Consider the following 10981-nt stretch of genomic DNA (forward strand, 5'->3'; position numbering starts at 1 on the left):
CCATGTAAATTTTAGAATAGTTTTTTTCTTGTAATTCTTTGAAGAATGGCACTGGTAGTTTGATAGGAATAATGTTGAATCTGTAAATTGCTTTATACAGTATGGCCATTTTTTGATATTGATTCTTCCAATCCATGAACATGATGTGTTTTTCCATCTATTTTTACTGTCTCTGATTTCTTTTTTTTTTTTTATTAATATTACACTTTAAGTTCTGGGGTACATGTGTCTCTGATTTCTTTCAGCAGTGTTTTATAGTTCTCATTGAACCCCATTAAAAATGAGCAAAAGACATGAACAAACATTTCTCAAAAAAAGACATACAAGCAGCCAAAAAAGATATGGGAAACATGCTCTATATCACTAATCCTTAGAGAAATGCAATCAAAACCACAAGGAAATACCATCTTACCCTATTCAGAATGGCAATTATGAAAATGTCGAGAAACAACAGTTGTTGGTGAGGCTGTGGAGAAAAGAAAATATATATACACTTTTGGTAGGAATGTAAATTGGTCCAACCACTATGGAAAGTAGTTGGGAGACTTCTCAAAGAACTTAAAAGAGAGCTGCCATTTGATGCAGCCATCCTATTACTGGCTATATATCAAAAGGAAAATAAATCATTCTATCAAAAAGACACTCATATGTTTATCACTGAACCATTCACAATAGCAAAGACATGGAGTCAACCCAGGTGCCTATCAGTGGTAGACTGGATAAAGAACATGTGGTACATATACACCATGGAACACTACCCAGCCGTAAAAAAGAATGAAATCATGTCCTTTGCAGAAACATGGATGCAACTGGAGGCCTTCATCCTAAGCAAGTTGATGCAGGAACAGAAAACCAAATCCTGCACGTTCTCCCTTATAAGTGCGCACTAAACATTAAACACACATGCTCATAAACACGGGATCAACAGCCACTACAGATTATTAGAAGGGGGAGGAGAGGAGGGAGAATGGGTTAAAAACTACCTATTGAGTATCATGCTAATTACCTAGGTGACAGGATCCATACCTCAAACCTCAGCATCATGCAGTGTTCTCATGTAACAAACCTACAGGTGTACCCCATGTATCTAAAAGTTGAAATAAATAAATAAATAAATAAATAAATAAGCAAAAGCAATTAAATGAAATAATGGATATTCAAATTACCCTGATTTGATCATTATATATTCTCTACAGGTTTTAAAATATAATATATACCTCTCAAAATATGTAAAACTACTATTAATATATATCAATAAAATAAAAACAATGAAAATCATTTTATAATGTTTTTTATTTCACCGGTTTTCATGGTAACTATAATACAATTAATCTATATTTCCTAAGCTGAAAACTCTAGCTTAACCTCTACATAGGTACTTACTATAGATATATTTTACTATCAGCAGAAAACAAAAGTTTTTATAGTCAAACACACAGAAAATAAATGAAGGATCTCTGGAAACCAATCATTTGTCCATTGTTAAATCTGTCGAGGCTAACTTAGAAAACAAAATCAATAGATGATATTAATCTTTCGAGAATAACATTTATGTAGACATTTAAGCATATGTTTACTGCCTGTGTCTTATTAATTTTGAAGCTAAACTGTAGTTTAATAGACGAGGTGGGCCAAACAAACCAATAAAAAAGCACAGAAATAAATTAGCAGGCACAGGCAAAAAGCGGCATCTAATTTGACACACCAGATTCTCTTTTTTATTTTAATTTAAATGCATTGTCGTGCCTTCAGGCCTACAAAGGGAATCTTTTGCATAGTGCTGTAAAGCGCAAGTAAAGGATATAATGAAAATAACGCTATTTTGCATTTCTTATTCTGCCATTCCAGTGTCAGTAACATTCAGTACATGCTGTAAAAATGGGAGAGTAGAAGCAGAGCACCAATAACCTTGTAAAGAACCATATTAGGTGTTCTATATTACCCTGGTATCACTCAGACCATTCTGGTACTAAAGAATCATCACTTCGGAAAAAAGGCAAAAGCCTGTTGAGGCGTATCACATGTGAGTCCACTGTTTTTTGTTTGTTTGTTTGTTTTTTTTTTTTTTTTTGAGACAGATTCTCGTTCTGTTGCCAGGCGCCAGGCTGGAGTGCAGTGGCGCGATCTGAGCTCACTGCAACCTCCGCCTCCCAGGTTCAAGCAATTCTGCCTCATCCTCCCAAGTAGCTGGGACTACACGCGCCTGCCACCACGCCCAGCTAATTTTTCCATTTTTTGGTAGAGACAGGGTTTCACCATGTTGGCCAGGATGGTCTCCATATCCTGACCTCGTGATCCGCCCACCTTGGCCTCCCAAAATGCTGGGATTACAGGCATGAGCCACCGCGCCTGGCGAGTCCACTGTTTTAATGGATGGAAAGGGTTATTGCTTTTCTTTCTTTTCTTTCTACACATTGGACATTGAAACTGGCTTTTGTGTGGAGTGATTTTTCTGCATAGTTTGATTAGTCATGGACAGCAGGACATAGTTGTTCAGAGCCCCTCCCCCACCCCCATTAAGCTAGGGACAAAGAAAACAGTATAATTCCTACTGAGTTCCTGAACAGATAAATGACAACCTAGAAACTCTGGGTTACTCTTACTCAGAAAAAAAATGTGCATAACTGGAGATAGGGTGGCTCCAAAATTAGCACTAACCCTAATACAGTGGCAATAAAACAGGAAGAACAGGGTTGGTACTCAAATATGGGTTTAAGTGAACAATTTACAATTTATTATCTTTAATTTATCAGAGTCTATATTAAGATAGTAATATATATTTCACATATAGCATAAAAAAATTATCATAGGCTGGGCACTGTGGCTCATCCCTGTAATCCTAGCACTTTGGGAGGCCGAGGTGTGTGGATCACAAGGTCAGAAGTTCGAAACCAGCCTGGGCAGCATGGTGAAACCCTGTCTCTACTAAAATTACAAAAAATTAGCCAGGCATGGTTGTGTGCACCTGTAATCCCAGCTACTCGGGAGGCTGAGGCAGGAGAGTTCCTTGAACCCAGGAGGCAGAGGTTGCAGTGAGCTGAGATCGTGCCACTGGCCACGGCACTCCAGCCTGGGCGACAAAAGGAGACTCCGTCTCAAAAAAAAAAGCAAAAAAAAAAAGCTTATCATAGTTTGCATTCATTTCTCCTGTACTGATCTTTGTGCTATTATTACCACACGTTTCTTAGAGATATATTGTAATCCTCACAATGTAGTGTTATTAATTTTGTTCAAATAGTAAATTATGTTGTAAAGAGATTTAAATAAAATTTTAAAATTTTATCTATTTAATGAAGTGATTACCATTTCTGGTGATTATTTTTTTATTTATATTTAGAGTTTTATTTGCTATCTCTTTATTATTTTATTTATATTTAGAGTTTTATTTGCTATCATTATTCCCTAACTAAAGTACTGCCTTTAAATGTAGGTCTGCTGATAACAAACTTTTTAGCATTTGTATGCCTGTTAAATTTTTATTCACCTTCATTATCGAGGGATTGTTTACAGAAACAGAATTTTAGGTTGATAGCTTCTTTTTTTTCAATACTATACAGATGGTCTTTACAAAAGCCAAGACTTCACCACTTTGCAATATATGCAGGTAACAGAATTGCACTTTTACCCCTATAATTTATACAAAAAAAGAGAGAAAAGGCTGTGTCATTTTCTTTTACTTGCCTTGTTTCTAAAAGAAAATCTCCTATTATCTTTATTTTTGTTCTTCTATTCATAACATGTCTTTTTTGTCTTGCTGCTTTTTATTTACTGGGTTTGAGCAATTTAGCAACGATATGACTTTTTGTAGTTTTCTTTTCTTCTTCTTGTGCTTTGGGTTCACAGAGTTTCTTGGACTTAGAGAATTTTCATTAGTTATTTATTCAACTTTTGTCTGTCTCTTCTCTTTCATTGTCTTTTTAAAATGTCTTCCTTTGTTCTTTTTCTTTTATATTTTAGTTTATTTTGGTCTCTTCTCTTTCAAAGACTCTGATTACATTTATAATCATTGTTCCACAGCTCACTGTTATCTCTGCTCATATATTTTGATTCTCGTTTCTCTTTGTGTTTCATTTGGGATGGTTTCCATTCCTATGCTTTCTAGTTTACTAATCTGTTCATTTGCAAAATCTAATATGTTGTTAATCACAGACAGTACTTTTTATATCAAACATCTTAGTTTGCATCTATAAAATTAAAATTTGACTACTTTATATTTTTCAAACTTCTACTTAATAAATATTTTAATGTTCCCATCTGCTAATTCTAATATGGATACCATTAATAAAATTTTTATTGAGCTGAAATTTACAAACATAAAATTAACTATTTTAAAGTAAAAAAGAGCTGAAATTTAAAGAGCTGAAATTTACATAACATAAAATTAACTATTTAAAATTAACATATTTAAAGAGCTGAAATTTACATAACATAAAATTAACTATTTTAAAGTTCAATGGTATTTAGTACATTTATAATACGGTGCAACAATCATCTATATCTGGTTCCAAAATCTTTTCATCAATCCCCCAAAATCCACATACTCATTAAGTAGTCACTAATAATTTACCCTAGCCTGAGTATCTGACACTGTTGTACTGGCCCGTGCATAGAAAGTCAATACCAAGACAAAACTATGCCAAATTGCAGGGTCTTTATTGCCGGCGGCCACGGAGGACTCACGTCTCTCCAACCCGTGGCCCCAAAAGGAGGGTGTCAAGACCTTTTATACCCGTAAAATCACCTTGGGAGTGAGGGTGAGGGGCAGGGGTGGGGGTGAGGGGCTTCAGACATTCTGAGGGCTAGTGGATTCTGTAAATCACCTCCTGGGCGGAGATGAGGGTGAGGGGCTCCGGACATTCCGAGGGCCAGGGGACTTTTTGACATTCTGATTGTTACTTAAGTGGTTCACAAAAGTCAAGATTAGCATTTGCTTACACATTGTCTGGGTAGGGTGGAAATCACAGTCCTTAATTAGTTATTCACATTTGGGTTATAGAGAGCAGTTTCAACAGAAAGTCGTGGTATGGTTGAGGTATGCAGTTTTATGGGGCTTTTACCATGTCACAACACCACTAATCTGTTTCTGACTTGACAAATTTACCTATTGAACTTTTTATATAAATAGAATAATATAACACGTGGCATTTTGTGTTTGTCTTCTTTCACTTGGCATAATTTTCACATTTATCTGTGTTGCACCATGTGTAAGTTGTTCATTCCTAGTTATGGCTAAACAATATTCAATTGTATGGATATATCACATCTTGTTTATCCATTCAGCTGATGATGGACATTGGGGTTCTTTCCATCTTTAATTTTTCTATGGCAAACAGGACTAGTATGAATTTTGTGTATTTGTTGGAATACCTGTTTTCAATTATTTTTGATATGTACTTAGGATTGGAATCTCTGGGTCATATAAAAATTCTATGTTCAACTTTTTGAGGACCTGTCAAACACTTTTCCCTAGTCACGGTACCATTTTACATTCTTAGAGCAATGTATACGGGTTCCAATTCCTCGAAATCCTCTCCAACACTTATTTTCCATTGTATAATTTACAGCAAACCTAGTGACTGTAAACTGCTTTCAGATTGTGGTTTTGATTTGCATTTGTCTAATGACTAATGATGTCGAGCATTTTTATTTGTGCTTATAGGCCTTTTGTGTATCTTTGGATAAGTCTTTATTCAAGTCCTTTGCCTATTTTTAACCAGTTTGTTGTTGTTGCTGTTGTTTGTTTTATGTTGGTGAAGTGTTCTTTATATAATTCTGAGTTCCAAACTTTTATCAGATATATGATTTGCAAATATTTTCTCCCAATATTTAGGTTGTCTTTTCAGTTTCTTGTAAGTGTTCTTTAATGCAAAAAAGTTATTGTTTAAATCGATGTTCAATTTATTTACTTTTTTTATTGCATTTTAGGTTTTGGGGTACATGTGAAAAACATGCAAGATTGTTGCATAGGTGCATACGTGGCAGTGTGATTTGCTGCCTTCCTCCCCTTCACCTATATGTGGCATTTCTCCCCATGCTATCTCTCCCCAACTCCCCACCCCCCGCTTATTTACTTTTAAAATTTTTGTTGTCATTGTTTGAACAAAATTATGGACATGCAAAACAAAACAAAACAAAAAACAAGAAAGTATGGCCCAAACATGGGAAAAATAAATTAATCCAACTGTCCCTAAGGAAACCCACACATTGGACTTGTAGACAAATACTTTAAATCAAATGTCTTCATAACCTTAAAAAAAAGGGCACGTCTCTCCTGAGAACTATCCAGTAGGTCGTGCCTGCCTAGGAGCAAACGAAGCCCCCGAGAGCTCCACCTAGTTCACAGGATAAAATCCCACAGCAGAACTTGGAGTCAGCAATGGCTAAACCCTAGGTGGTTGTAGCACCTGTATTAATGTCTAAGCTGTCTGTGAATGCCCCTGAATTTTATCCGTCAGGTTATTCTTCCAATTACACAGAATCCTATGAGGATGGTTGTGAGGATCATCCTACTCTATCTGAATATGTTCCGGATTTTTTGAATCATCTTTCAGAGCAGCCTGGCAGTTTTGAAACTGAAATTGAACAGTTTTCAGAGACCCTGAATGGTTGGGTTACAACAGATGTTGCTTTGCAAGAACTTGTGGAAATCATATATCAATAGGCCACGTCTATCCCGAATTTCTCTTATATGGGAGCTCGCCTGTGTAATTACCTATCCCATCATCTGACAATTAGCCCACAGAGTGGCAACTTCCGCCAATTGCTACTTCAAAGATGTCAGACTGAATATGAAGTTAAAGATCAAGCTGCAAAAGGGGATGAAGTTACTCGAAAACGATTTCATGCATTTGTACTCTTTCTGGGAGAGCTTTATCTTAACCTGGAGATCAAGGGAACAAATGGACAGTTTACGAGAGCAGATATTCTTCAGGTTGGTCTTCGAGAGCTGCTGAATGCCCTCTTTTCTAATCCTGTGGATGACAATTGAATTTGTGCAGTAAAATTATTGAAGTTGACAGGATCAGTTTTAGAAGATGCTTGGAAGGAAAAAGGAAAGATCGATATGGAAGAAATTATTCAGAGAATTGAAAACGTTGTCCTAGATGCAAACTGCAGTAGAGGTGTAAAACAGATGCTCTTGAAGCTTGTGGAACTCCAGTCAAGTAAATGGGGTAGAGTCCATGCAACTTCAACATACAGAGAAGCAACGCCAGAAAATGATCCTAACTACTTTATGAGTGAAGCAACATTTTATACGTCTGATGGTGTTCCTTTCACTGCAGCTGATCCAGATTATCAAGAGAAATATCAAGAGTTACTTGAAAGAGAGTACTTTTTTCCAGATTATGAAGAAAATGGAACAGATTTATCAGGGGCTGGTGATCCAAACTTGGATGATATTGATGATGAGATGGACCCAGAGATAGAGGAAGCTTATGAAAAGTTTTGTTTGGAATCAGAGAGTAAGCGAAAACAGTAAAGTTAAATTTCAGCATATCAGTTTTATAAAGCAGTTTAGGTATGGTGATTTAGCAGAACACAGGAAAGCAAGAAAATGTATCATACTTATACCAAATTAGGATGTTGAGTGATATTACTAATGTATGCAACTTTAATTTTGTTTAACACTATCTGCCAAAATAAACTTTATTCCCTATAACTTAAAATGTGTGTGTGTATATATATATATATAATAGTTTTTTATGTACAGTTAATTCTACTGTTTTGGCTGCAATAAAATTGATTTTGAAGTAAATGAAATGTTTAAAAAAAAAAGAAAAAAAGGAAACCATAGACTAAGAAATAAAAGAAATGGAGACAGTAGGAGTCTGAGATGAAAAGAAGAGGGAGAGAAAAGGGAAGCAAGGAAGTAAGAGTTTTTATAGAAATAATGGCCCGAAACTCATCAAATTTGATATTAAAAATATAAATAAACACATCCAAGATGCTCAACGATCTCTAAGTAAGATAAATGCAAAGAAATACACACCAAGACATATTATAATCAAAATCTTAAAAGGCAAAGGACAGAGAATCTTAAGAGCAGAAAAAGTGAAGTGATTTGTCCTATCAGGTCTTTTCTGAGCATACATCATGTGATAGGTATGTGTGGCTTCCTAGATTCAATCGTATAGGTAGGATATTTAAAAATTCTTATCTCCCAAATTATCTTATTTCTTAGCTTATTTTCCCCAGGCTTTCAGGGTGACTATTATTTGAAAATAACTCTTATCTTTTGACCAGATGGCAGTGACTTGTTTATTTTCCTTTTAATGTTTTCTAGGCATGCCCTCTGTGTAGCTGTTTTTCAACTCAGAAACGTGCAGGGTAGGTGAAACAAAGGCAAGCCTTTTATATTCTTCAGGAGGCAGCCTCCAGACAGATCCAAACAGACAGACATAATCCCTTGAGAACAATTATAATTCTTTTAGAATTAAGGACCCATTCAAGAATGTGGGCTTCCATCTTCAAAATTTTGCCACCAACCAAGAGAGAAGAATGGGAAAAAGTATAAATAAAAACAGCATAAAGTTCTTTATCAAGTTTAAATTACCTATGTTTGAATTGAGCATTTGATTGGTTTTGTAAGCATTTGACAATTTTCCAGAGTTCCAAGTTAATTCAGATTTTTTACTCCATTTTCTTGGTGTTTCTGTAGAGGGCTGGAACCTTGGCGTTCCCTACTCTATTGTTTTCACTGATGTTACTTATTAATGGCTAGGTTTTGACTGATTTCTCTCTTCATCATAAGTTATGCTTTCCTGTTCCTTTGCATGCCTGATGAATTTTTATTGGATGCCAGACATTATTAATTTTATCTTATTGGCTACTGGGTTTTTTGGATCTCTAGAAATATTCTTTAATTTTATTTTTGGACTCAATTATGTTGCTTGAAAACATTTTGATTCCTCCAGGTTTTGCTTTTAAGATGTCTATGTAACTATAAATAGTAAAATTATCTCACTTCATCTAAAAAATAAATAAGCAAAGTTCTTGACATAAAAAAATACAAATTTAAAAAATAAAAATAAATAAATAGTTAAATAAGTAAAAGGATGCTACCATTAAAAGGAAAAGAAGTCTAGATGAGTCCAGATCATTGCACAGTTTAAGGTTAAATATTCTCCACTGTTATGGGCTGAATTGTGTCACCTCCCCACCCCGTTTCATATGTTGAAGCCTGTCTTAGCTTGGTCGGGCTAATGTAACAAAATATCATAAGCCAGATGGCTTGAAAACAGCAGAAATTTAGTTCCCAAAGCTCTGAAGGCTGGGTAGTCTAAAATTATGGTGCCAGCTGATTTACGGTCTGGTGAAGGCCCACTTCCTGGCTCATAAACAAAAGTCTTCTTGCTGTGTTTACACATGGTGGATGGGGTAAGAGAGCTCCTTGGGACCCCTTTTATAAGAGAATTAATTTCATTCATTAGGGCTCCACCTTCATGATCTAGTCACCTCCCAAAGGGTAAATTTGCAAACACTATCACATCGGGGATTAAATTTCAAAATATAAATTTGATGGGACTCAAAAGTATTCAGTCTATAGAAAGCCTTTAATCCTCAATGGCCCTATAGTTGAAGATAGGGCCTTTAGGGATGTAATTAAGGTTAGATGAGGTCCTAAGGGTGGAGAGGTAATCAAATAAAGTTAGTGGAAATGGCAGAAGGAGAAGAAGGAGAAAAAGAGGAAGTGGAAGAGGAAAAAGAAGAGAAGGAGGAGGATGAGGATGAGGAGGAGGTGGAAAAAGAAGAAGAAGGAGAAGAAGAAGAAGATTAAGAAGAAAAGAAAGAAAGAAAGAAGAAAGAAAGAAAGAGAGAAAGAAAGAAGAAAAGAGAAAAGAAAAGAAGAAGAAGAGTCACCAGAGATCTCTCTCTCCATGAAAATAAAGAGGCCAGGCCAGATGAGGACATAGTGAGAATGTGGCCACCTACAAGCCAGGAGGAAAGCCCTCACCAATAACTAGGTTTGCTGGTACCTTGATCACGGAATTGTATCCTCCAGACTGTGATAAATTAAATGTTTGTTGTTTAAGCCACCCAGTCTGTGTATTTTTTTTATTGTTGCCCTAGCATATACCCACATTGATATATGACACCTTTGGATATTCTATCCAATATCTCATGAGTCATGGTGTTTTTCTATGTTGCTTATAGGAAAATGTAGTATTAAATAACTAACAGATACTAGGCTTAATACCTCAGTGACGGAATAATCTGTACAACAAACCCCGTGACAAACATTTACCTATGTAACATACCTGCATATCTTGCACAGGCCTCCCTGAATTTAAAATAAAAGTTAAAAAAAAAACAATGGAAAACGCACTATTCCAAGCCCTATTTGAGAAACAGGTTCTGTTTCTGTCAATACTCTTAGTTGTATCTTTCCAAATTTCCAATTGTTTCCTCACAGACATGTGTTAATTAGTATTCAGCTGAATACTTGAGTGTTCACTTGAGAATTCTTCTCTCAAATGAATACTGCAAATCTCTGGAGTTCTCTCACGCGAAGCTCCTGTCCTCTCTCGTACTCTGCACTGTGAACTATGGCTGCCTTGGTCTTCCTACTTACCTGTTCACCTCAGCCAGTCTGCTGAGCTCAGCCTGCATCCTTCCTCTATACACTGTGTTCATGAAACCGTTTCAAGGAATAATCTGGGGTAATGGAGGCTCACTGTGTTTGATTCCCATTTCAGTGGGATCAATGTCTTTTTTTGCCTGATAAACAGTGTTGTAAAAATTGTCAGATTTATATATTCTTCCATTTTTTTATGTGCTTCAGAGAAGAAAGCAAAGCTGATCCCTAATAGTCCTTGGTCAGAAGTGGAAGTTCCTGCCATTCATCATCAACTTGATCTTAAGCAGTGAGTCTCTGTTTCCACATACATTAAATAGGAGTAGTGACTTCACGGAAGTATTGTAAACATTAAATATGATATTATACTTGTCAGTAGAGGACCACAGTGAGAAAAAAATAAAA

The 10981-nt window shown here is 35.8% G+C and overlaps 1 pseudogene; it reads left to right on the top strand.

Annotated features, from left to right (window-relative positions):
* The first annotated feature begins 6361 nt into the window (after positions 1-6361).
* On the top strand, positions 6362-7651 carry LOC105714809 (polyadenylate-binding protein-interacting protein 1-like; annotated as a pseudogene).
* The last annotated feature ends 3330 nt before the right edge of the window (positions 7652-10981 follow it).

This window comes from Aotus nancymaae, unplaced genomic scaffold, assembly GCF_030222135.1.
Source record: "Aotus nancymaae isolate 86718 unplaced genomic scaffold, 86718_ANA_hifiasm-v0.15.2.pri h1tg000058l, whole genome shotgun sequence".
Taxonomy (NCBI): Eukaryota; Metazoa; Chordata; class Mammalia; order Primates; family Aotidae; genus Aotus; species Aotus nancymaae.